At 35.2% G+C, this 27,260-nt stretch overlaps 1 long non-coding RNA gene across 2 annotated transcripts; it reads left to right on the top strand.

Annotated features, from left to right (window-relative positions):
• The first annotated feature begins 20,963 nt into the window (after positions 1–20,963).
• Positions 20,964–25,126, top strand: LOC147525419 (uncharacterized). 2 transcript variants are annotated; one of them, XR_015198090.1, is made up of 4 exons: positions 20,964–21,102; positions 21,217–21,306; positions 23,208–23,928; positions 24,504–25,126. It is a non-coding gene; the product is annotated as an uncharacterized LOC147525419 (long non-coding RNA). The 2 variants fall into 2 exon arrangements; XR_015198088.1 differs by lacking the exon at positions 21,217–21,306 and having other exon boundaries at positions 20,972–21,102.
• Positions 25,127–27,260: the final 2,134 nt, after the last annotated feature.

The raw sequence follows: 27,260 nt of genomic DNA, 5'->3' as shown, positions 1-27,260 counted from the left end.
GCATGGTTATCTATATATATATATATATATATATATCTAAGTCACATGTTTAGCATATATATTACTGAGTGAGTGATTATTTGCATGTTAGCATCTATAACTTAGGAGTTATACATAGTAATTAGGATGTGTTTTGGTATTTTGGCCATAACTTTGGCTAGGGTTCTCTGAATCACGCTGCGGTGAGCTCAATTCGAAAGATCTCGACGGCCACAAGACGCTGTCTCCACCGAGCAAATGGAGGTCATTTTCGAGGTCAAAATCAACTGTTTTCCCCTCCAAAATCATCATTTTAGAAAATGGTGTTGTTTAATAAGTCGATTTTGTCATGAAAGAGGAGAACATTCCAACGAGGGTTAAAATCTGAGTTGGGTAAGTTGTTTCTAAACCCTAAGGGGTGAAGCTGCTCTCTATATGACATTTGCAATCTCAATGAGTATTGACAAAATTGAATTATTATGCAATACAAAAGTCGTATTTTAGTCTAGGTAAAATACGTTGCCTGTTTAGTTTACGTTTTCACATTTTAGTATATATATGCGTACGTATAATATTTTCACATGCTACCATATCTAAATACGTATGAGTAATTCAAATTTGCCTGTAACTGTAGATATACGACTACGCAATATCGATTTACAAATTAGCGTACATATACGTATTACTGATGTATATTTGCCTGTACGTATGGAAATATTTATCGATGATACAACCTTGCCTATTCGTATAGCTATACGTATGAGTAGAGTATCTTCACATGCTACTGCATCTAGTATAGTATGAGTAGATCGTATTTGTATGTTTGTATTTTCACCCTTGCATAAATCGTAAAAAAAAAAAAAAAAAAAAAAAAAAAAAAAAAAAAAAAAAAAAAAAAAAAAAAAAAAAGACGTGCATAAATTTTAATTCCATAACTCTTAATCATATTCCAACGGTGTCTAGGAAACTTGACAGATTGAGGTTACTTAATTAGAACCGCGGCTTGCACGGAAAGCCTCCCTCATATCTCTCTTGTGACTGTCATTGGTTTATGTACACGTATTCCTAGTTTCACCGCTATGTTGGCGCAGAACTTAGGCCTACGTTGTTCAACTCTAATGATTGAACATAATTATAAAATTCAAGTAATAATACGTTCCTTCACAATTAGATCTAAGTTTATGCTTGCATGAGATTAAGGTCCGGTTCTACTAAAGAATTTGAACATACTTATCGTAGGAGAAAAAATATTTAAGCGATTCGCGTAAGTTCTCACCTCCACAAAGTTCTTCATCTATTAATCAACAAGATTTCTTGTCACATTTTCCGTCATTCATTATGGTCGACGAAAATCCAAAGAAATGAGAAGCCCCTTTCGGACTTCTATACAAACTTTATAGGAAGGACCTTCTTCCCGCGATCAAACTTGAGGACATTGTCGGTGATTTTCGAATTCCGCCAAACGCTTTTAGTTTGTTACCTATGTATCATGGTTTGGATCATGAAAACCGTACAATCATCTTCGTGAGGCTACAACAAGTAGCCACAACATTTCACCATCCAGCCGCCTCTAAGGAACAACTCTTGCTTCGGGCCGTTTCCATTCACTTTAGCGGATAAAGCGTCAATTTGGCTAGCAGACAACAGCCACAATCCATAGACACATGGAATAAACTTGTTCAAGCTTTCATGATTCAATTTTACACTCGAAGAAAACTACACAAAATGCTTCAAAAAATTCAATTCTTTTCATCAAAATCCTCATGAATCCTTTACGGAAGCATGGAGTCGCTTTTGATCTTCTTTAGAATGTCCTCATCACCAACTAGACAAAGTCGTCCTTGTTCGCTCATTCTTTAATGGACTTTTGATCATCAAAAAGAAACTCTTGATATAATGAACGGCGGTTGCTTCATGGACAAAGGAGCTACTCTTGAAGCATATACTTTTCTTGACAAACAAGCAAAAAAAAGGTACACATTGGAGTAACACCGATTCTTCTAGGTCATCTAAGGATAATGTTACAAAAGCTACGCCTATTTTTGAGGTAAAACCCGATCCCGAAGTTGAAAAAAAGCGATAGAAACCCTCACTAAAAAGTAGATGCTCATGTAGTTCAAGTAAACGATCAACTTCCACAACAGGGCCATGAATGTTAACACTTCCCCATGTGTTCTATGTCTTAGTCCGCACCATCTTGATGCTTATTGTCCCTTGTTACATGCTACCCCTACCCAAACACCGAGGAGGCATATGCATTCAATATTCCTAATGCACCATGGAGACAACATCCTAATTTAAACCATTGCCCGAATAACCAACAAATGGCTCCTCCAGGTTTCGCAAATCCACCTGTTCGACCAATCAACAATTTTATTCCATACCGCCAAGGAAATAATCAGCAATACCAACAAAGTCAAAATCAATTTCAAAGTAATTCAAATGCTAACTATCAAAACAACCGCAGCCTTGTTCCAGCTAATCCAAATTCTGGCTATAATCAACAACTTCTCAGCAATAATCGTGAACTAGTAACTGTTGCACAACCTATGCCTCCTGCTACTGATAGGACAAGTGAGATGTTCTTCGCTTACATGAACCAACAATCACAAATCCTAACGTCTATCCAACAATCAATTCAACAATTAGCACAAGACAAGAGCCAGAAAGGCGTGTTTCCTGGCCAAGCAGTTCCGAACCCTAAGCCAGCAAACACTGCCTTTGAACTCACCAATATACCTGGTACAAGTACTCCAACCCAAGGTGAGGTGAATGCAATCACTACTCTTCGATCTGGGAAAACCGTTGATAATCAAATCCAGATGCCGATGATAAAACAACGATACCGGGAGTTCCAAGGAACCCGTTTTGGATAATGACCCTCAAATGGACACACCAAGTTCAACAACGCCACAATCTAAACAATTGGGAAACGAAAACAGGGTGGACCCTTATGCCAAATTCATACTAAGGCACCATTTCTGCGCCGTTTGGCAAAGAATAAACCGGATGAAAACTTTGATGAAATTAGGGAAACCTTTAAAAATTTGACAATAAACTTACCTTTTCTCGATGCCCTAAAGCAATTACCAAAACATGCAAAATTTTTGAAAGACATGTGCACCACAAAAAGAAGAACAAATGTGCCTCAACAGGCTTTCCTTACTGAACAATTTCCTTCCATCACTGAATACAATGGTATAGTAAAATACAAGGACCCCGGTAGACCAACAGTTCCATGCACATTAGGTGATAAGTATACGGCTACGGCATTACTAGACCTAGGAGCTAGTGTGAACTTACTTCCTTATTACTTATTCAAACAACTAGGTCTACATGAGCTTAAACCTACCACGATGACTTTACAATTAGCCGATCGATCCATTAAGCATCCGAAAGGCATTGTGGAAAATGTCCTTGTAAAAGTCCAAGATTTTTTTTATCCTGTAGATTTTGTCATTTTGGATACAGAAGTTGCCTGTGACTCCATTCCTATCATATTAGGGCGTCCATTCCTCGCGAAACTCTGCTAATGCGCCATAAACCGTAGGGATGGGTCCATGACCATGTCCTTCGGAAATCTTTAACGAGGTTAATGTGTTCAAGTTGATGAAACAAATTCCGGAGAATGATATTGATGGTGAGATTAACATGATTGACACCCTCGTGCACAAGAATATTTCACAAACTCTTTTCCGAAGATGAAGTACACCAATTCCATTCTTTTGGCGGTTCTGAATTTGATGTTGATGATTATTCAAAGGAGGTACATGAGTTTTAGAATCAATACCACCAATTGACTCTACTACCATCCTATCGCTTTACTTGGATCTAACATAAATCTGTTTTCTCTGTGGAAGACGACTTTCCTCAAGAATCTTTAATACCTACTCCTCCCACCCCTGACTTAAAGCCTATTCCTTCGGACTTAAAATACGTACAATTAGATCCAGATGGTAGTCACCCAATTATCATATCATCACAATTGACTGCTGATCAGGAATCACGTTTAATTAAGGTCATTCAAGAACACCGTTCTACTATTGGATGGTCTCTCAATGACATTAAAGGCATTGACCCTACTGTGTACACTCATCGCATACATCTTGAAGACAATGCCAAGACATCACGTGAACCGCAACGTCGCCTAAATCCAACCATGAAGGATGTGGTACGGGAAGAAATTTTAAGGTTACTTGATGCGGTATTATTTACCCCATCTCGAGATAGTGTTTGGGTAAGTCCAAATCCATGTTGTTCCCAAGAAGTCCGGAATTACAAGTGCGAAATGATAAAATGAATGCATATCCGCCGCATTCCAAAGTTGAAGTGGCGAATATGCATTGACTATCGAAAAACTTAATGCAGTCACTCGTAGGATCATTTTCCACTTCCATTCATTGATCGATGCTTGAACGGTTAGCGGGTCATGTATTTTACTGTTTTCTTGATGGCTTTTCGGATATTTTCAAATCGTCATAGATCCTGGCCGACCAAGAAAACAACGCTCACCGCCCTTTTGGTACTTTTGCATATAAACGAATGCCATTTGGCCTTTGCAATGCACCGGTACATTCCAACGCCAGATGCTTCATATCTTCGATGATATGGTTGAACGCTTTATGGAAGTCTTCATGGATGATTTCTCATTATATGGTAATTCTTTTGATAACCGTTTATCAAATCTTGAAAAGGTTTTAGTATGCGTTGTGAAGAGAAAAATCTCGCTCTTAATTGGGAAAAATGCCATTTTATGGTTACAAAAGGAATAGTACTAGGTCACATTGTTTCAAGGATCGGAATCGAAGTCAATAAAGCAAAGATTGAAAAATTGCTTCCTTGCCTATACCAACTTCAGTTCGGGAAATACGCGCATTTTAGGACACGCAGGGTTCTATAAGAGAGATTTATTCAAGATTTCTCAAAGGTTGCCCGACCTTTAACAAATCTCTTTACTTAAAGATGTCGTATTTGACTTCACTTTCGATTGCAAACAAGCTTTTGAGACCTTAAAAGTACATACGACTACAGCTCCGATAATTCAACCACCGATTGGTCTAAACCTTTTGAATTAATGTGTGACGAAAGTGACTACGCTTATTGAGTTGTCTTAGGGCAACGCCGGAGAACAAGCCAATTGTCATTTACTATGCTAGTAAAACTCTTAATGACGCCAACGTAACTATACCACCACCCGAAAAAGAATTTCTAGCAGTTGTATATGCCCCGATAAGTTTCGGCCTTACCTAGTTGGTTCTTCTACAATAGTCTACACCGACCATGCGGCGCTATCTTATCTATTAGCAAAGAAAGATGCCAAATGAGGTTGATCCGATGGATCCTCCTTTTGCAAGAGTTTACTCTAGAAATTAGAGATAAAAAGGTTATGCGAACGTGGTAGCGTACTCATTTATCACGACTTCGTTAATGATGTCAATAATGAGTCCGAACCAATCTGCGATTCATTTCCGGATGAACATTTGTATTCCATTTTTCATCTCCTTGGTATGCTAATATAGTAAACTACCTAGTTACCGAGGAGGTCCCTTCATCTTGGACTCGAACGGACCGAAAGAAGTTCTTATCCACCGTGGAAATTTTATTTTGGGATGATCCCTACCTTTTTAAGTATTGTTCCGACCAACCGATACGCCGCTGCATTCCCGACCGAGAACATAATGACGGTTATCCTTTTGCCATGAACAATCTTGTGGTGGTCATTTCAAGTGGTAAGAAAACTGCAGCCAAGGTCCTACAATGTGGATTTTATTGGCCAACGCCGTTTAAAGATGCACACGAGCATTGCAAAGCATGCAACCGCTGTCAGCAGCTAGGACGCATTACTCAACGCAATATGATGCCCTTAAATCCAATTTTAATTGTAGAAATTTTTGATGTATGGGGATCGACTTTATGGGTCCTTTTCCAAATAGTCATGGCTTCCTATACATACTAGTAGCTGTTGACTATGTGTCAAAATGGATTGAAGCGTTGGCATGTCGTGTGAATGATCATAAAACGGTCGATTTTTCGTAAAGGAACATATTTTCTCTCGATTTGGCGTTCCAAAGCTATAATTAGTGATGGGGAAAACATTTCTGTAATAAAATTTTTGAATCATTAGTAAAGAAATATGGAGTTACTCACAAAGTGGCAACTCCAGATCATCCCTCGCACCAGTTGCCAAGTAGAAGTCTCTAATAGAGAGATTAAATCAATTTTAGAAAAGACAGCTTAATCCATCTAGAAAAGATGGTCTCTTCGATTATCCGATGCCTTGTGGGCATATAGAACAGCTTTTAAGACACCTATAGGCATGTCCCCTTACCGCCTTCGCTTTTGGTAAACCTTGTCATCTTCCAAATAACTCGAAAGCATCGTGGCTCTATGGGCTATCAAAAGCCTAAATTATAATACCGATGAGGCAGAAGCAAAATTACAGCAATTAAATGAGCTTGAAGAGATTCGAGTGATGCCTATGATCTCTCAAATCCTATAAAGCCAACATGAAAAGAGTGCATGATAAGCACATATTAAGAAAAAAGAATTCAAAATTGGTCAAAAAGTTTTGTTGTACAACTCGAGATTACACATTTTTCCGGAAAACTAAAACTTCGATGGTCCGGTCCTTTCAATCTCTCATTGTCAAACCTTATGGGGCTATCTCTTTGAAAAATGAAAACGATGACAATGAATTTCAAGTAAATGTCCAACGCCTTTAAACATTATCATGAGTTATGTTCTCCGGATGTCGAAAAGACTCTTCTCAAAGATCCAAATCTATAAAGACTAAAGATTCGCTGGTGTATTTTTTCCAGGTGTTTAAAACAAGGAAAGTACACCATTAGGGTAGCCGGGCCCTCTTCTATTTTCTTCTCTAAAAACTCCTAGAGTGTGTGGTTGCAAGCGCCGGAACCTTAGTCCACAAAAACTCTATTTCAGAACTGAGTATAAATGTCTTCTGTTCATCGAGCAAACGTGCCTTCTGGTAAACAATGGGTACCAAAAATTTCCCAGCCTTCCTTCTCTTCCCTTTTCTATTCTCTTCCTCGCGAACTCCAGCTCATCATTTGGTGTAAATCTCACCCATCTCGAATAGGTAATGGTCGCAGTACTTTTGCTCGAAAGCGACGTGCGCGAAGGATGGGGTGGTGTATGAATTGTCAAACACCTTTCTGTCCAGGTCTTGATTTACTATCCGATATGAGCCGGTATAAGGTATATTATTGTCTGACACCAGCTCAGCAGGATAAACTTCGTCGTCGTCCGCTGTTCCCGGGTGGGATTCGCTTTTGAGATCGGCGTTAAAAGACTCACATTCGTCTTGAGGATCTGACGTTAAAAGACTCCACATGTATATACTCGTGTATTTTATTTTCACCCTTGCATTGTGCACAAAGAGAGTCGTGATGAACAACATCGGATAGTCCCACGTTCGCACAGGCAATGGATTTCACCAGGCCAACCCCGAATAGTTTTCTATTTGATGACAGTTCGGGGCGGTTTGAGGCTATACCATATGTACTAAGGGTAATATTATTATTAGACCATTGCACATTGGTCAGGGATGGTACCGTCCCCAACCCTAGGCCCCCAAAACATAAAGGTTAAGCCACGGGCTGGATTGGGTTCGCCCTGAGAGTCGACATGACAGCTTGCCCCGATTTTATCAGAATGATTTTCTTCTTGTAGTCCGTGTTGTTGTCACGCTTCTTTTGTATAATGACACATACATCTTCCCTTGTACATTGCCACGTTCATCTCCACTTGTACATTTGTATATAAAAAATAAAAAAATAAAAAAAAAAAAAAAAAAGGGTTGAAGGTGTCTTCTTCATATTCCAGTGGATGGCATTTTTAATGCCGATCATTTTAGCATTCGATTCGTTTAATTTGGAATTGAAATGAATCGAAATTCCGTGTTTGAAATTTTGGGACATAAGCGAAATTTCCGGAATTCATTTGGGCTTGGACCAAAAATTAGAACCGACCCAAATCACGGTAATCCGGTCACAAAACCCAAATGTTATCTCCATCGTAATTATTAAAAAAAAAAAAAAAACGGTCAGATATCCACAAACGGTCAGATATCCAAAACGGTCAGATTTTTGCCTATAAATTCCGACACTCCTCATCACCCTTCACTCACCTCATTCTCTCACTATCCAAAGCTTAATCTTCACATATTATCTTTTCATTCAAAACAATGGATCCGATCGAGCGATTGGAAAAGGAGCAACGTGAATGGGCTGTCACAGTATTCGTGATAACAGTATTTGTCATTATTCTCTCATCGATCATGCATAACTTCATCCGAATATCTAGATCTATGTAACCTCCATATCTCTTTCCCTTTGTCGCTTTGTATATTACTATGGTGTGTTAAATAATTCTCAACCATTTGTACGGGTTACGTACTAAATGGAGGAGCATCCTTTTTAATAAATTGGGTATATTAGTTGTATTTTTACCTTATCATAAACATAAAATAGTTATCAAAACCATAACAAATAAGAAAAATCAATAACGCAATAAAATAAATCAAACTCAACTTATTGTTTTCAAAGAAGATTGCGCACGCTACACGGTACGCCTAACACTTGTCACGCACGCAGCTCAATTATTCTATCTATCTTCTATTATTGAGGTATGATCATAAATTTTGAAATTACGTGTAGGTCTAACTGCCCTGTGAAACTTTCCTCCGTATTCTCTATCATTTTAAGACCTCATTAATTGTTTTTGGACACCGACATGAAAAGACATACTATGGATACCCATAGTTGTCAGACATAATTAGGGATACCAACATCACATGTTTCACTTGTAAGTTGAGATCTAGATGCACTTGACATCCTGATTCGTACCAGATCCTATATTTACTATAAATCTCTTCATTTCAGCCATTCTCATTTCACAGTTTCTACACTATCCTTCCATCAATTATCCTTCCAAATGGATCAACCAAGAAAGATAGTACCCGAGAAGAACTACTTGAAATTTTTTGATGATGGCCGATTTTCTCCTTTTTATGACACAGAAATTGTACATCGAGGATGGATGCCTCTTCTATATCATGCAGAAGCAGCCTATTCCAGAGATTTGGTCTTGATCCTATGAGATATAGTGGAGTAGAGTGATTCGTTCCACTCCTAGTCCTTCCGCATGCTTGTTATCGCGTGTAATTACTCTACTTAAGGCCTAATGAGAGATTTACGAAAAGGCAACTAGACTACGATGCAACTACCCACAAGATGCACTAGTCAAACTATTAGGACAACTAAGGGAATGATACGTTGATTCTATGATAAGGAGTTAGAAGGGGATTGATTCCACCTTAACTCGACTTAATCCTATTAACGACGAATCGTCGTAATCCGAATTGAACTGTTTCGCAGAACAATTGGTTCTTCCTAATCCCTAATTACACATGGCATTCCTACCAATTCATAACTAGCATGTGAATGATTAAACCCATTCTCATGGTGAACTAACTGTTTCTAGAGTGGAAAGGAAATTACGACGATTCTACGATAGTCGGAATCAAGCTTTCATCAAGGCTTCTCAACCCCCTCTAATGGAAGTTTAGCCGAGAATCATTACGCAATCATTTCCGATTAAATTTGAACTAAACATGATATAAAGAATTGAAATTTACTGATCTAAATTAAACAATAATTAAAATCTAATTAATAACTAAGAATTGAATAACAAGTAATAAATCAATCAGATCTAACACAAATGTAAATGACAAGAATCGAAATTGACAACTAGCTATTTTATTTATCAAACTAATTAAGAACAATGATTCTAAGAATTTAATCTAAAACAAGAGTTGGATTTGAAATTAAACTTAGTTAAAAACAATTAAATAAAAACTAGATCTAGAAGCTACTTTAATGGCTACTTTTTACTCTAACCTATCTACCATTAACAAAGAGCTAAGCTTTTGTTTTTATACTTTCAGATCCAAAAATTGTGCATGGGCTTGGAGCCATGTTTTGGGCCAGAGGATCAGGCCCAAAACCCAATTCTTTCAGTCCAAAAAGGCCTCTTCAGCTGCAGTTGGCTTCAACAGAATTTTCGTCCACTTCTGCTCCTCTGATTGGACCACGGCTTAGACCATTGGAAATCTCTTTCCGAGCCGGTCGTTTTGACATAAGGTAGGCCCCATTCCGAGGTCTGAGTCCAAAGATATGGCCTTCGAAATTCTCTCGACTTTGTGTGTCAAGCTTCGCTTGCTCGACTTTTCAGCTTTTGACCGAGCTTTAGAAAGGCTTTGTCTTCTTGAATCTTGGCCTTTAATCACGGAACTCCTTAGTAACCGACCTTTGCTCCTTTATCTCGCTAAAGTGACACATTTATGCACATAATGGACTTTGAAGCCTGAAATGCATAAAAATACATAATCAGTGTTAACTCTTAATTATTACTCACATAATTGGTCTAAAAGTATGTCTGTTACAGGATTAAAACTACAGTTTTGGGCTCTTATCAAGGCGCCCACTGAAACTATTAGTAGAGGAAGAGGAAGTAGGGGCAGCAGAGGTGGAAGAGGAGGAAGGGGCAACAGAGGAGGAAGGGCAGCAGAGGGGGAAGTGGCAGTAGAGGAGGAATGTGTGCTTCTAATAATGCAACTGAGGCTTCATTTGCCTATTCCCAGCCCACTCAGTCACAACCATCTCAGCCACAACCATCTTAGTCAGAACCTCCAGCACAACAGACTTCAAATGTCAGACCTCCATTGGTGATACCTGCTATGCCTCCCATACAGCCACAACAACAGAGAAGGTACAACAACAGAAAAAGTACTTCAATAGAAAAGGTAATATCAAGCCAAGCCTCATGCTCAGTTAATGAGAGACCAGCAAAGAGAGTAAAGAAAGGGAAATAGTCTTGTTTGTGATGGTGCTTATTTTGTGTTAGTTGCTGTGTTGTATGTGTGTTTTGTGGCTTTTGTATTTTTGCCCAAAACAATGCTTTCAATGTGTTTTTTGTTGGAATTTTCTTTTAGTTGTCAAGACATGATTACTATGTTGCTATGATCTGTTTAGTGATTAGTATGTTGCTATGATCAGTTGTTAGGATTACTATGTTGCTATGATTAGTTGTCAAGATTACTATGTTGTTATGATCTGTTTAGTGATTAGTATGTTGCTATGATCAGTTGTCAGGATTACTATGTTGTTATGATCTCTTAGTGATTACTATGTTGCTATGATAAGTTGTCAAGACATGATTACACATAACATTTATTTCATTTCCATTCCTCTCTTTCATACACAATTCATCCAAGTGACAACTTTTTCACAAGTTCAGTTACATCACTAGCATTTCCTTTCACCTTCATTTTAATAGGACCCTCAATTGTGACCAGTAGCTTTCCCTCCTGGCACTTCATATCCTCTTTTGAAGCCTTTGAAGTACTGGCAGCAACTTCTTTGTTCTTGTCTTTGTCTAGGTGTCCCTTGTCTATCCAAGTAAAACCCTTACATCCATCTCTCTTGCATGTTAGAAATCTCTGTCCAAAACTCTAGTCCCTAGTACTCTTGTACATTTTCATAGTTTTTCCATAACCCCAAGGACAATTGTGAGGGCATATATCTTTCCAATGGTTCAAATCGCCACATTGAAAGCAACCAGTAGCCTAAAAAAAGAAAAACATAACCCTCAAATCATGTGCTAAAATTATGATATTAACCCTTACTTTTTGTAACTAATTTGTAATTAACCCCCAAAAAACCAGACGAAAAAAAACGAGGAAGGAAGCTATAATCAAGATCCCAATCAAGAACAGTAATAGTAAATACCATAATAGTAACAACTGAAAGGTCAAAAGTGATACTTACCTGAAGTGACATCTTAGTTGGTTCACCACCACCCATTAGTTGTTGTTGGAGAGAGAAGTGAGCTGGATTTTATATGGTTGGGGAAGAAAGGAGTCAACCAATATCGGATAAGTCAAAGAGGATGTCAGAAATTTCAAATGGTTCTTTAACTTTCTAACGACTCTTTCAAAGGGGTAGTTTGGGCATTATGGAAAAAATGAACAATGTTTTTAGAGTTCTGAGACAGATTGGGGGTCTAATTTTGATGATTGAAATTTTGGGGGTTAAACACAAAACTTGACATAACTTTGGGGGGATAACTCAAAATCACCCGAAAAAAAAAAAAAAAAAAATCATCTTTGAGGATTTTCATCTGCCAGTTCAAAACAAGTTCAAAATATGGGCTGAAAATATAAGTCACCCATATAAGTATGCAACCAAGTTGAAAACCCCCACATCAAAACAAGTTTGAAATCAACATCAAATAATTTCGAAATATAACTTGGCAATATAAGTAGGGTGCAAACAACTCTGTCAGTTCAATATAAGTGTGCAAAAATCAATGTTTGCTCACCTGAATCATTCAATGTTGGCATCGATTCCATCTCTCTTTCTGGCTGACGGGAAACTGGACAGAGTTTAAAGGTTTGTTGGAGAAGAGAATTAGTAAGAATTGGTTTGCTGGTTTAGTGGAGAGAGTTAATTCTTAGTTTTTAGTTAAGGGTTTCAGATGAATACAATAGGGTTTGGTACTGGTTTTCAGTTCAGTTCAAACTTGTGAAGGGTTTCTTTTGTTTTAATTTTGTTTTGTTTTATTTTATTACTGACCCTTAGATCTTGAGATGATCTCGCAAGGTGATGGGGTCGTTTAGGTCCAAACCAAGCGGTTTGCATGGGTCGTCAAGGGCAAATGTCTCGGGCAAGGAATTCTTGGATGACATGGCTGGGTCGCTTGGCTGCATATCTAAACAATCTGATGGGGTCGTTTAGGTCTAAAGCCAAGCGGTCTGCATGGGTCGTCAAGGGCAAATCTCTCGGGCAACGATTTCTTCAGATCATTTTGAGCACTTCTATGCGACCTGACTAGGTCGTTTGGACCAAAAACTTGCAATTTTTTTTTTGATTTTCTTCATTTTATATCCAAACACCGGATCAAATTCACATAACTTAATTTATATACATAACTTCAAATTCATATTCATATACATCAAACCATATTCAAATTCACGTTCAAATTCATATTCATATACATCAATCCATATTCAAATTCAAACTCAAACTCAAACTCACGTTCAAATTCATATTCATATACATCAATCCATATTCAAATTCAAACTCAAACTCAAACTCACGTTCAAATTCATATACATAACTTCAAATTCGAAATTCATATAAAATAACTTAAAATATATAAATTTCAACTTCAAACTTTAAATTCCAAGTTCAAACCCTAATCCATTACCAAATCCTAATCCGTAACAACCAAACCCTAATCTAAATACAAAACCCTAATCCAACTTCAAAGCTCTAACTTTAGACACGATCACAACGGTAACGCCAACCAATAAACTTGCATCGGGTCAAGTTTTCCTCTTCGTTGAACAATCTCCTTGCTTCCTCGGGAATCGCAGGCCCACAAAATTACAGATCTTTCTCAATCATGAGAGTAGTTTCGTCGAGGACATTGCTCTGTAAAAAAAAAAAATGCAAAACTAATTTAGTATTTACAGTTTTAAAAGAGCGGAACTACAATTATGAAATGACAAAACTCACCAGCTGAGTACTTGAATAAACTTCCAGTACACTAATAGGCCACTGCAGGCCATTTTCAGTTCTGACATGTTTTTCAATAGCTTAAACAAATCAAATGCTAATACAATCAATCATATACAATTTCCTCCCATCCAAACACCAATTCAATTTGTAATAAACTCCTAGTCCAAGTCCAAATTTGAACACTCTCCAAACAATAATAACTTTATCAATGAATGGGTCTGAATTTACTCTAATATCTAATACATTTACATAATTAAAACAACAAAAACTAGAGCAATGCAAAAAAAAAAACAACAACAATGTCAACATTGTAGAAACCGAATTTTTTTTACTTGCCTGCAGCCTGAAGATGGCAATGCAACTTGAACTCTATTTGAAAAGTAGAGAATTTGGTTTGAGAAGGTCGGAAGTAGTATCTATTTCAGAAGTTGATAAAATAAAAATATGATAATTTGGTTCGATTTGGAGTGGTTATGTTTGTTTGGAGTTCGTTTTTGCTGGGGTTCAGTTCAGTTCAAACTTGCGAAGGGTTTCTTTTGTTCTTTTTTCTTTTATTTCGTTGTTTTGTTTTGTTTTAATTTCAGCCATGAGATCTTGAGATCATCTCGCGAGTTGAGTGGTGGAGATTTGGAGTGGGCGAAAGATAGAGTGTGCATATCCCTCCCCAATAAAAAATGTTTGTACTAGTAAATGATCGTCACATTTTATAATTGCAACTCTTTGACGTTCATTTTTTGTCGGGAATTGTGTCACATCATATATGTCGGTAATAAAAACCGTCGCATTGTTATCCTTAATAGTTTTTTTTAAAGTTTGCTCAATGTACTTTAGCTGTTAGAACTAGTAATTGTTCCAAATTGTTGCGGAAATTATCGCAAATAATCTATTATCATATTGTCTTCTCTCACTTTCTTTTATCTGGAATTAAATTCTTTTTCATTATTATTATTACTATTGTTTTTCGAATAGAAAAAACATAATTATAATAATTTTGAAAATGGGACGAGATTTAAGATGACAAACATTATTCTTTTTCCAAAGTTGTATTTGTAGTCTCAACAATACAACATTAGAAACAGTTAGGTTTCTAGATAGCTTGGGCTTATCTGCATTGGATTTAGCTTTATGTCATTTATTTATTTCCATTTTTTGCAGGCTTCCACACAAACCTTCCACTTATGACTTGATTTGAGCCTATGCAGATGAAGTTTTCAGAGGAGGCCCGTGGGATTATGAACATGAAAGATGGCATTCATAATATCATTGTTATTGCCCATGTAGATCATGGTATGTCTTATTGTGTTATTTTGTGTGTGTGTGTGTGTTGTTTTTAGAATCTCCAAACCTAGTTTTGATTTTGATATGTATATTCAGCAGTATATGTTGCATGCTTTCAGGTAAAACATCTCTTTTCAAATGTCTTGTTGGTTCGGCTGGTGGTTAGGATACATCTAGGGATGTTAGGGTTACTCTTACTGGGGCAGATGAGGCCAAACATCGTATGACAACCAAGGCTGCTGCCTTTTCTTTTAATTATGAGTTATCCGACAAATCTATATATCTGATCAATCTAATTGATTCGCCTAGTCACATCGATTTCTCCTCGGAGGTTTCAGCTGCACTTGGTATGATATATGTAACGCTTTTGGTGGTAGATGTTATAATTGAGACTACAAATACAACATTAGAAAAAACAATAATGTTTGTCATTTTAAATCTTGTCCCATTTTCAAAATTATTATAATTATGTTTTTTCAATTCGAAAAACAACAACAATAATAATAATAATATTATTTCGAAATACGGGAACTAATTGGAAAATCTGGTATATGCTTTATATATATATATATATATATATATATATATATACTAGGTAATGCCCGTGCCTTTAGCATGGATTGTTTTTGAATTTTTTGATTTGCATTGATTTTTTTAATATTATTTATTTATTTATTATTATTTTTTCTTGTTTAGATTCACTAATATTTTCTCCTAGCCACAGTTTTAACAAACATCATCTCTATGTTCGTCTCTTATTTAAATAATAGTTATTGATTCATTATTTTATGATTTTGGTACAGTTTTTTGTCTTGAACATATATATTTTAATTCATGTATTTTTCACAATTTCAAGAAATAAAACAAAAACAAAAAGTGTGAAAAATTCATCCAACCGAAACAATTTTGACTAATATGATACATTAAACGTGCTTGTCCACCAACTTTATACATCACACATGTTTTGGCAATATGTATCCCTAGCATGTATATACACCCTCCTAATGATTTAGTTTCCGATATTAAAAAATAAAATAATTTAAAATTTCTACAAAAAAAAATAATAATAAATAAATAAATAAATAAATAAATAAATAAATAAATAAATAAATAAAAATATATATATATATATATATATATATATGATTACAAAATATGAGTATGATATACGCTCCAGCTAGCCATGAAGGCACAAATTATGTTGTCGTCTTTTATCTTTGGTGCTATCTCTACACGTCTATAAACACCATGTCGCAAAGAATTTTGGCAAAAACTTCTTTGTGTTTGTTACTTTGGGATATTGAAGCAGCACAACCACTGTTGACATTGAAAATGTAAACAAAAAACCTATGCAAATTGCAAATATACCAAAGTTACCGGGCAGGTAATTGAATTATACTATACAATTGAGAATATTCACTGCAACAGTTAACTACACTTTGAGCAATCTTTTGCACATTGTAAGGTATATCAACAAATGTTAATTTGCTCTTGTTCGACTCATGACGGCACACCTGACTCATCTCTTACTTCAGCGTAACCGATAAAGTATAAGACATGAAATAAAAAATAGAAAAAGATTTGTGTCAAATTCACTCTACAAAAATTATTTTGAACATACTTCAACGGACTGAACATGAAATTTTGTAGTTCAAAAGAAACTTAATTCATATATATATATATATATATATATATATATATATATATATATATATATATATATGCCCTACATGCCCCGGAGGTGCGTTACTTTTCCTAAATTTCATAATTTGATTTGATTTTATGGTTTTGAATTGTTTTTGTTTATTTCATTTTCGTTAACTCATAGTTTTTCTATAATTCTAACTGTTCATCGAGACGATGTAAACCAACTATCCATTTTAAAGTGTTGCATAATGGTTTTGTCGTCCTCATATTTTAATGTCTCGCATGTTATTGACTGAGATTGAAATCCAACTATTTTAGAGTATGTCTCATCCTATATTTTAACCAGTTAACTCTGTAGTAATATCCAATTCATACTTGTCATAACTTTCCGATCCGTTTTTAAATTCTTGTAAGCTATCAATTAAGAAATTAAAATATCCATGAAAAAGCCTCATTGAACTGTTGATCATCTCTATAAGAACTTCTCAATAAACTTGTTATTTTTTATTTTGATTTTTTCGTAGACTTGTCTTTTAATAAATTGCTTTTGGAAAAATGGTAGAAACCTTAAATAATTTGCTAATTTTATTTTAGTGTTTTAGATAGTCTAAATCTTTGGCATATAGTGTAATACCTCGGCCCGTGTGGGAATATACTGCATCGCCTAGCCCGTGAAGCGAGGTTGAAACAGGTACTTGGAAAGGTGCCTAGCCCGTGGGGCAAGGGTCGCATGTATGAATTCTAGCATCTATGAAGTTGTTTGAGATCTGAGACATAAGTAATTCATCCGCCAAAAAACATAGAGATTTTTTTTTCCGGATTTATGGATTCATGGAAACTATGTAGTGAAGTTTGCTCATGTAGGAGTAGTCATAGGATGGGTGGCCTCCTGAAAACTTGTTGTCGGTGTCAAAAAACCTCACACTGTGGTGACTATGTGGGAACAATCGATGTGTAGGATTTTTGATTCCTTAAATATCAACTTTGATAATAAAAAAAAAAAAATGGAAAATTTTGATTGAACTGAGTTCTTTATTTTAATTTTTGAAATATTGCTAAAAGCATTAATTAATTTGATATTATTGGAAAATTATTTTTTAATTACCTAATTAAACCATTATTTATTGATTTGCAAAATTAATAAAAAAAAATTAACTATCATTATTTATTGATTTAATAAATTAATGAAAAGTTTTAATTACCAATTAAACCATTATTTATTGATTTGCTTAATTAATAACAAATTTTAACTATCATTATTTATTGATTTAATAAATAGAAGTCTTAATTACTATTATTTGATTTGGTAAATTAATGGGAAGTCTTAATTACCATCAAACTCCAACACGTGGCGGAACGGTGGCCCTCGATTTATACCCGCTCATATTGAATCCCATCCGTATGTAGGTCATAAAACTTCCCTCCCTTGTTATATTAGATATATATATATCTATTATAATAAAACACAATGGCAGGACAAAGAGTGGTCGGGATCGTCTGGGGATCTGAGTTAGATTGGAGCAGATGTACGATCTAGAGCATTTTGAAACTCCTTTTCAATGCCATTTAAAAGTATTACTTGATGAACTAAATATTTTGTAATACAAATTCAATGCATGCATTGATATATATGTAATCAATATTTCAATTAATAATAATTTAATGAGCTAAACCTAAGCATTGGAACCACATAATTTGTGTTCAATTCATACACTGGTTACACATCGGATGCCTACTTTAATTTAATTAATTAAATTTTTAATTAATAAAAATTTAATGGGCTAACTTTAAGTTTGTTCCTTTTATAACAATTAACAAAATTTATAACGACTTCTCTTCCCAATCAGTTGTGGGCTTTTGGATTGGGCTTTGTTTTATTAGACTAAACAAAACGTAAAGGAAGAAACCAAAACGTCAACTTTTGAACTTCCAATAGACCCGCGAATTAACTCCACCATCAAGTACCGCTTAAAACAAAGTTAGCTGCTCAACAACTAAACTCAACATCTCTGACTCCAGTGTCTCTCATCCTCTCCCAACAATTTCTGATCCTTGAGATGGATTGCGACTGCCATGATGCACCACTCCTATTTTCTCAGGTAGGTTCTCTTTCGATTGTTCAATTTTTTCCCCCCACAAACTTCTCCTTTCATTCATTGAACATGTTTTTTTTTTTTGAAACTTTGAACGAATTCAAATATGGGCATTTTCATTGCCCTTGGATTGTCAGTTTCAAGCATAAGATGACATTTTGTGGAATCCAAAAAGTTCTTTCTACATGGTTTAAATAATAAATACTAAAACGCACAAACTGAATGATTGAATGCTTTTCTCATTTATTGAATTGAATACAGACTCTTCTTTTCAATACACAGTGAAATAACAACCATTTGTCTCCACGACTCCATTCTCTTCATTTTTAAGGTTAGGTTGCTAGCAATCTTTTTCTTTTCTCCCCCTTTTTTCTTTTGAAAAATGAATTCTATTGCTAATTTTATTGATTTACATTTTTTTGTTACTCAATTTTGAACTAATAGTGCCACTTGACTGTCCCACACAAGCTTAAATGTTGTTGTTGACTGAATGGTTGGTTTTCTATTTACGAAAACAAACGAGAAAAAAAAGCGATGGGCTTTGGGCGTTAATGGTTCATGGTTAAATGGATTCACAAGGTAAATCCCCTAATTAATTTTCGATGAATGTTAACAATTGTAATCGAAAAGGTACATTATGAGAGCCATCATCTTCTAAACCTTCTATCTCCCTCATTCAAAAAGTGAAACAATTTCGTTTCAAGTTTATTCTTGTCCTAGGCGTTCACATTGTATGGAATGGTGTTGTTATCTCACTCTTCTTCAAAACCATCTCATTTGGTTTGCTAGATAATAAATGAAGGCATGGGCAAGACTCTGTGAAGCATGTCTTTTGTGCAACATTGAAGGTACACAAACATTTTCGAACTTCTCCTTTTCTCTGATAATGGTTCATGGCTCCATTGAATTAGGTGCATCCATTTGTATAATTCTATGTATAACTGTTCTTCTCTTATTTATTTTTAGCATCATCAATATTACAGTTCCAAATAAAAAATTCAACAAACATTTAAGAACACTTCAATAATTTTTACTTTCTAACAGTAATCTTTAATTTCTTTTTGTATCATATTTACTGGCCAATCTCTCTGTAATGACAGTGATTTGAGTCAGATAATCATGATAAGAGAAAGTGAGATAAACGGTGTAGCTTGAAATGCAGTCTTTCCTAAGGTATGACACATTGGAATCTTATTTAATGAATCTAGGAAGTTTAAAACTAGCGTTTCCCAGCTAAAACGACATTAAAGGATTCTTTTTGAGTAATGTCAGAATCCAGCAAAAAAAAATCAGAAACCATTCCAAAAACCCCCGGAATACCGACTATTCTATCTTGAAAATAAATTACTCTATTTTAGAACGATGATCACTCATATTCCTTCTTCTCTCGGTGGCTTCCTCCTCTTCATCTGTACCTGATATGATTATGTTTTATCAGCTATGTTCTTGTTTGCATTATGCAGGAACACTTATCACATGAAGATGGCCTTTCAGGTACAATTGTTTCGTGCATGTCTAAGTACGCCCTGGCCGGTTTAACTCTCGACTTCACTAAATGTTCCTTCTGAGTGTTGATTATTCACTAGCTTGAATCACATATGTTACAATTTGTAAATTTTCTATGTTCTTGGCTAAGCAATTTTTTTTATATATATTTTCGTTTAGTTTTTCTTTTCTAATTTGTTGTTTTGTTGACTGAATATGGAATTCAATTATACTTCCCGAAGTGTTTGTTATATTCTAATCAGTAATACAGAAAGAACTATTGTTTGTTAGAGTGTCTCAACGAAGTAACTTTTTTTTTTTCTTAACTTCGAGTCCAATGATTTACTTTGCAGCCCATCAAAACTTCGACTTGACCATAATTGGAAAAGGGTATAAACTCTAATCAAGAAGCACAACTCTAATCCTGTTATCTCTTTTTCCTAGAGCTTTGACCAGGTTAGATTCATTATTTTATTTATAATTCTTCCTTTCTTTTATTTTTTCAAGAAAAGCTCTTCATAGTAACCATACACCTAAGTTGTCATTTCACCTAAACTAGATAATTACTTAAGCTCTCTTCATATTCATCCAATGTGAATTACCTCTGCCATGAATGTGTGGTTACAAATAATCCATACAATGTATATTTTTTCTTTACATCAATTTGGAAAACATTGACATTACTAATTTTGAGTTTTTAGACAACTTAGTCAATGTATTGATTCAAAGGTCCATTCTCTCGCCATGAATGTCCAGTTTACAAATAAATCATTTTAGGCTAATAGTTTGGTTTTTGGTTTTGGCAAGAGTTTGTTATTGGTTACGCATCCTATTAATATTGAGAACCATATTACCAACACTTTGCATTGTTACCTTTCAGATTCGAAGGTGTGATCCAACATCTAGGAATGGAAAATCCAGCTCTTGATATGAGCCTTTCTGAAGAAGAACTACGTACAAATGGAAGGGTTAAAATAGAAAAATTGAAAGAAATGGGAAGAGACGGGTCTTACATGGTAAAACTTTATTTGGACATTTTAAATAATTTATCAATTGGTTGACCTTACTATCATAAAACAAGGGAAAATGTAAAAGGAAAGTTGTTTTTAAAAAATGTGTCCCAACTGCAGAGTTGAAGTGAAAGACGACAATAAGTGAACTTTGAAGGCACATGGGGGTGTTGGTTGAAATGTAGAAACCAAATAATGATTGAAACAGAGGTGAAGAGACATTGGATTTCGTGTGTTTATAGTATGTTTTTTCTTTCAAGAGATTTGCATGGTAGTAATAGTGTTAGTAGTTATCTTTGCTTATGTGATTTTACTAAGCAAAGCAACTGCATTATTGCTCTTATGGTGATTTCCATGGAAATGGCATGCTTCCCCATTTTCTTTTTCATTTTCAAAATTATGTTTTTGTAAACTGTGTTTGAGATTCAAAACTTGATTATATATGAACTTTTGAGTTGAATAGGGACCACAAAAGGAACCGAATATTGGAAGGAGAGTATTGCAGGAATAGGTGTTTCCATGCCTTGCTGAGATAAACAAGGCATGTTTACTTTTTCATGGGGTTTTGTCTTTGTAGACTATGAGTGTTTTTTTAAAAAAAAAAAGAAAAAAATGATTATTTGGGTTTTGTATGTGTGTTATGTAGGGTGGTAGGGTAGTAGTCATTAAAAGGAGGTATTGTTAGCTAAATACCGAGGAGTACTTGGTTTTAGAAAGCTGATAGGCATATGCTTAGTGTACTGAAGGTCCTGTATTCATTTCCCAAGAATTTAGAAATCAATTGAAGTGGAAATAATGGTATATACATGTCCACTAAGGATGTCATTGTTAAGAAAAAGTTAGGGAAAAAACCAATGTAAACTTCATATACATTTCCTATGCTAGCTTTCAAATGATATTGGGTTGTAAATTGGAATTTGTTGAGAATTTGGACTGATAAAGAAAACCCGGATTAGGTTGAGATTTTATTAGAGAGGAGACAAGTGTTTAGTGAGTATGAAACACCTTTAATTGACGAGTCGAGCGTATTAAAACCACAATAATGGTGGTGTTCCATTTTTAACTTTCTGACTCTTGGGATAATAAACAACTTATTACTCCCAAGGCTTCATGTTATAATTTTACTTTGTGACTCTTATAAGTGCAACCCATGTTTAATAAATTTCTTTGTAATGTACGTTTATGGTGTATGTATTTCGTGAGAGTAGGTATTTTAAACTAGGAGCTGTATTTTCTGCTTTGTTTTGCCATTATTAATTAACTTGAGTATAAAGCTTTGTACTATAACGGTGCAACTATGTGTTTAACAAAGAAAGGGAGGTAGCTTCTTGTTTTTACCGCCCTCTATGTAAGTAAATTAGTAAACTGGTCATTTTTCCAAATGCTCATTGGCTCTTGCACGTGGTAATTGATGGCTTTATTTAATGATTTCCTCCTTGAACTTTGGGGATGTGAAGAGGACTCCCAATAAGCATATTGGTTACTTGCCCAATATTTCTGTGAGTGAGCGAGCTTTCTTGGTGGGCAAAGTATGTTACCTAATTCAGTTGGTTTCTAAACATTTCTGGGTGGGCTGAGTAGGCAGAGCAGATCAACTTCATGGTTTTGTCGGTAGAAGGCCATCCAAGAGTGTTTAAAGGGAATGAACTTGCTATAATGGAAATCAAAATACAGATCCCTACCATAGAGGTTTTTAATACCATAACTCTTATTTATCATAAGAGAGAAGGAAACCGCAACTGCTCATCTAAATATTTTGCTAAACTGTTTATCTTTCCTATTTAGCTCTTTTGAGCTTTACATCGAATTTATACGAATTTAATCAGGAAATGTTTCCATTAATTATATGTTTCCATATACTCATACTCATACAAGAACCCAAAGGCGAGATGTGAGGCAACTTAACCTTGCATGGGCATGGGCTTCTAAACACTTTTTAATATAACTTTCAAATAAATGTCGCACTCTTGCTTGCCCCTCTAAAGTCTCAGCTCCTCATCTCCTCAACTCCAACTCTAATCTTTACTCTCTTCATATTTGTTATCATGTAATCTCTCTCTATTCTATCATGCTCTCTAATTTTCTGTATGTTTCTTTCGACAATTTTCCAGGGCTTTATTTTTGGAAGGGGATTCGGAGCAGAGGATGATTTCCAGTAAACTTGGGATACACATGTAATGACTGAGAAATTGTCAACTGGTGATGGATTCAGATGATTTCCCGGATTACACCCCTTTCCTCCCTCAGAACCCCTCACTAATTAACACGAGGAATTCACTTTATCCACCACCACAACAGCACTGAGTATCCTTATTCCCTCAAATTTTTATGCTACTTATTTTTCTGATTTAACTTGCTGGGAAATTTGTGGCACTTTATGCTTGACTTCTTATCTCCAATTTGCCGGTGAAGGTAGATGTCTCTTGTTTGGTTTCATGCACCATTACACTAATAATTTTGTGGACTACTCAATCTATACTTTAAAGTTCGTTTAAGGTGATATTTTTATTAGAACCTGTTGTCGTGGCAACGACAACAACCTGAAAGGTTACCTGTCAGCAACTTATGCTTGCTCATGTTTCTCATTACGTGGAATGCCGGATTTATTTTATAATATAGGATTTAATTTCAGTTTTGGTTATAAGATTGCTTTGCAGATCTTTCATAATTTTGTAGTTTGTACTTTGTACTAATCAATTTGTGGTTATTGGCGTCTTATCACTCAAAAGGTTGCTTCTAAATGGACTGGTAGTTTAGGTACAAATGACTTTTTTGAAATCTTTATGTTTTTTGTTCTCAGGAAAGGGTTAGCTCATTTTAACACAAGCAAGGGTATGATTTTCTCTGTAATACGTATTTTAAATCAGTTACTTTGTCTTTCATTGTGCAGAAGCACTTATCAAATGGAAAATCTCCTTTCAAATAGACACTAACATAGTTTACCATCAACTTTAGTTTCTTTTAAATTTGCTTACCCATTTTAATTACATACTCAATTCAAAAATTTGTTCGAACAACTTATTTTACTTGGTTCAAGAATCTTAATTTTATTTTTTCCTTTCATAATTTGAAAAGCCAGATTATACTTTAATTGAATTTTTTTATTGCGATAGTTAGATGTAATTTCTCATAGGGTCAATCCCTTATTTAAACGGTCAATTGGTATTGTTTGTTTAATCGATCTATCATTGCTAACGTTTGTAAGGTATCCTCAGTCCTTTAAACTAATGGCGAACAATCAATTGAGACTATTTTTTTTTTCAAGCATCTAAGATATTGTTGTTATCTTACAGTCCGTATGAGAAAATACCCCAAACATTTTTATTTCTCTGAGTATGAAAATGAAGCAAAGTCCTTGCTGATTGATATTAACTTAATTATTTATTTTTTGGGTTTACTTTTTGCAGGTTCAAAAAGGGAGTTAAATCGCATGGTCAAGCTACTGAAACACAGAGGGACATAGAGGGTTTCGAATGGTGGATCATGGGAATGTACAAATGGTAGTACTTTGTTTTCCTTATTAGTGGTACTAAGCATAGACAAGTATTCGAAAAATTTACGCAACTTTAGATGTAAATTCTTTGATAGGTCGTTTAAAGGTATAATTTAACAAATGAACATGTGAACAATACACGGCGGTTTTCTAGCCACGCGCTTTCACAGAGAAGCTAACAAGGTGGTTGATACCTTAGCAGTTAGCATCTACTTGCTGGAGTTGGGACAAACTGATGGTGTTTGCATATCTTTTTCTCAAATAAAATTGCAACTCAATTTAGAAATGATACTCAAGACATGATATTTGATAAAACAAACTTATTCATTGTGTTTTCTTAGGGCATCTCCAATGGGGGGTGTAAAATTACACCTCCACCTAGGCTCCACGTAGGTGCCATTAGGATTTTACACCTCTAATTGTATACTATTGTATAGCTTATAAATATCCACACTCTATACTCTCCAATGGAGAAGTGTAAAAAAAAAATAGATTTTAAACTCGGACGTCACTTTAAGTGACGTCCCAGTTTAATGACGTCCGAGTTAAAAAATTACTTTAGAATAATTAGAAAGGGACGTTACTCCAAGTGACGTCCGAAAATTATTTCACTCAGACGTCAGTTCGAGTGTCGCCCGGGCTTTTTATTAACTAATAGCGAGAGGGGGAATTCCCCACCCTCTCTATTAGCTAATACACTATTACCTACGGTATAACACCCCCATTGGAGAGAGTTTTTTTATATTTGGGGTGTAAAATTTCCACTTTATACGGTTTACACCCCCCATTGGAGATGCCCTTATAGTAGGGATTTTCATTTCACCACAGCTTGAGTTTTGCCAAAAAGTAAAAGAAAAAAGAAAAAGTATTGATTGTATGGCAAACATCAAGTGTTAAAGGTCTTTCTTCATTCCTTTTCCAGTGGTGTAAATTGATTCAATGGAATGAAATATCTTTTCTTTAGCAGAAGAATATGTAAACCAAAGTTCTCAATTTGAAACTCTACCAGTGTTGAAGAATAGGTGGTATGAAAAAGTGTGTTCAAACTTAGTCACTGCCTATATATAGCTTCATGGGTGCTACAATTGAGGGGGAGGGAGATAGAAAGACATTGCAAGTAGGAATATTACACTTTTACATAGATACCATGAAACATCTTTTGTTGTCTGCTTTTCGGAATGACAACTTATTGTTACAACCTTAGGCTAAATTTGTATAAAAGTTATATACTCATAATGACTATGTACTCACCTAATTGTTTTAAGGGAGTGGAATCTTGGATGTAGCCTCATTCTTACATCTTTGGAATAGATTTGTTACATTGATCAAGAATAACATATGTTCTTTCTACTGATTTTAGTTTAATATAATTGATAATAGCACTTTCTAATTGTGTGTGTAAATGTGTACAAATGATTGGAATTGGTGGTATTAATATTATATTTCACAGTTCTTATTATAGAAACAAATTTGTCTACACTGGTTCTTCTGTTTTCAGACTTTAGCCCCCAAACAAATTATAAAACAATATCTAAAAATTATAGAAAGTATTTCAGCTGGGAGGTGATTCTAATATACGGATGAGGTATATATAGTGTAGAGAAAGTTGGTAATATCATCCGTGTCTTCGACACGGGCAATACCTAGTTTATAGATAAAGCGGATACCAGATTTTCCAATTAGTTCCCGTATTTATGATTTTAGACCAAAGTTTTAAATCTAAAGGTACCGGAAAGTTGGACAGCCACTTTCTTTTTGTTCTTCATTAAAAAGGTAAATCGGTAATTTAAATTATTTCCCGGACTATAAAACTAAACGTCTTCATAAAACAGAGACACCATTCACAGTTTCCCCATTAAAGAAAAAAAAACCGTTTCGTTCGTCTTCTCGTTCCTGATATTCCCAAACACTTTGCCAACCAACGAAACATAAATTTAAACCCTATTTTCATTTTCCCAAATACTAAAATAACAATTTCCATCCAGTTTCTTCAATTCTTCCCAGAAACTATAAAGGTCAACTTATTCAGCAAACAGAGATAGAGACACCGTTTCGGGGGTTTCACAATTAAAACTTCTTCGTTCCTGACCAATACCCAAATTAACTTTAAAATTGAAACTACAAATTTGATGATTCCTAACTTGCTCTCCATCAGAACGATTTCTATTGAACCAATAGCCAATCATTTTAAAGGTTAGTATGCAATTTTCTCAGTGTTTACTTTTTTCCCTCTTAATTATTCTTTTCACTTCAAACTGAATTCTATGGGAATTCTTAATTTTAATTTCAATTTCTTAATTTTAAAGTTGTCACCAGAAAGTGCTGAACTCTCCGCTTTGCTTCAGTGTTTTAAATTTTATTTTTTGGTGTGTTGTTGTGTAGACTGCAACATTCAAGCGCGCATCAAATCACTGTGTGCTCCTCATCTGTGAAAATACGTTCTCTCTTCGGTATGCAAGAAAAAATTTCTTCTCTCTCTGTGGGAAAACTTAATATTTCTTCGTTTTTTTGTTTATCGCCCACTATTATTAGGACTCATTATAGGCGCGTCTGGGGGAAAAGTTACTGGGCCTCACTGTCATAGTGGTGTTGTCAGGCTTCTGTCTCGGAAGATAATGCACGTGATCGAATTGCAATGCCACACACATATCACTCCGATGGAATGGTACAT

This window comes from Coptis chinensis, chromosome 1 (assembly GCF_015680905.1).
Source record: "Coptis chinensis isolate HL-2020 chromosome 1, ASM1568090v1, whole genome shotgun sequence".
In the NCBI taxonomy this organism is placed as follows: Eukaryota; Viridiplantae; Streptophyta; class Magnoliopsida; order Ranunculales; family Ranunculaceae; genus Coptis; species Coptis chinensis.
The sequence above is the reverse complement of the archived record's forward strand: the minus strand, read 5'-3'. Positions and strand labels throughout refer to the sequence as shown.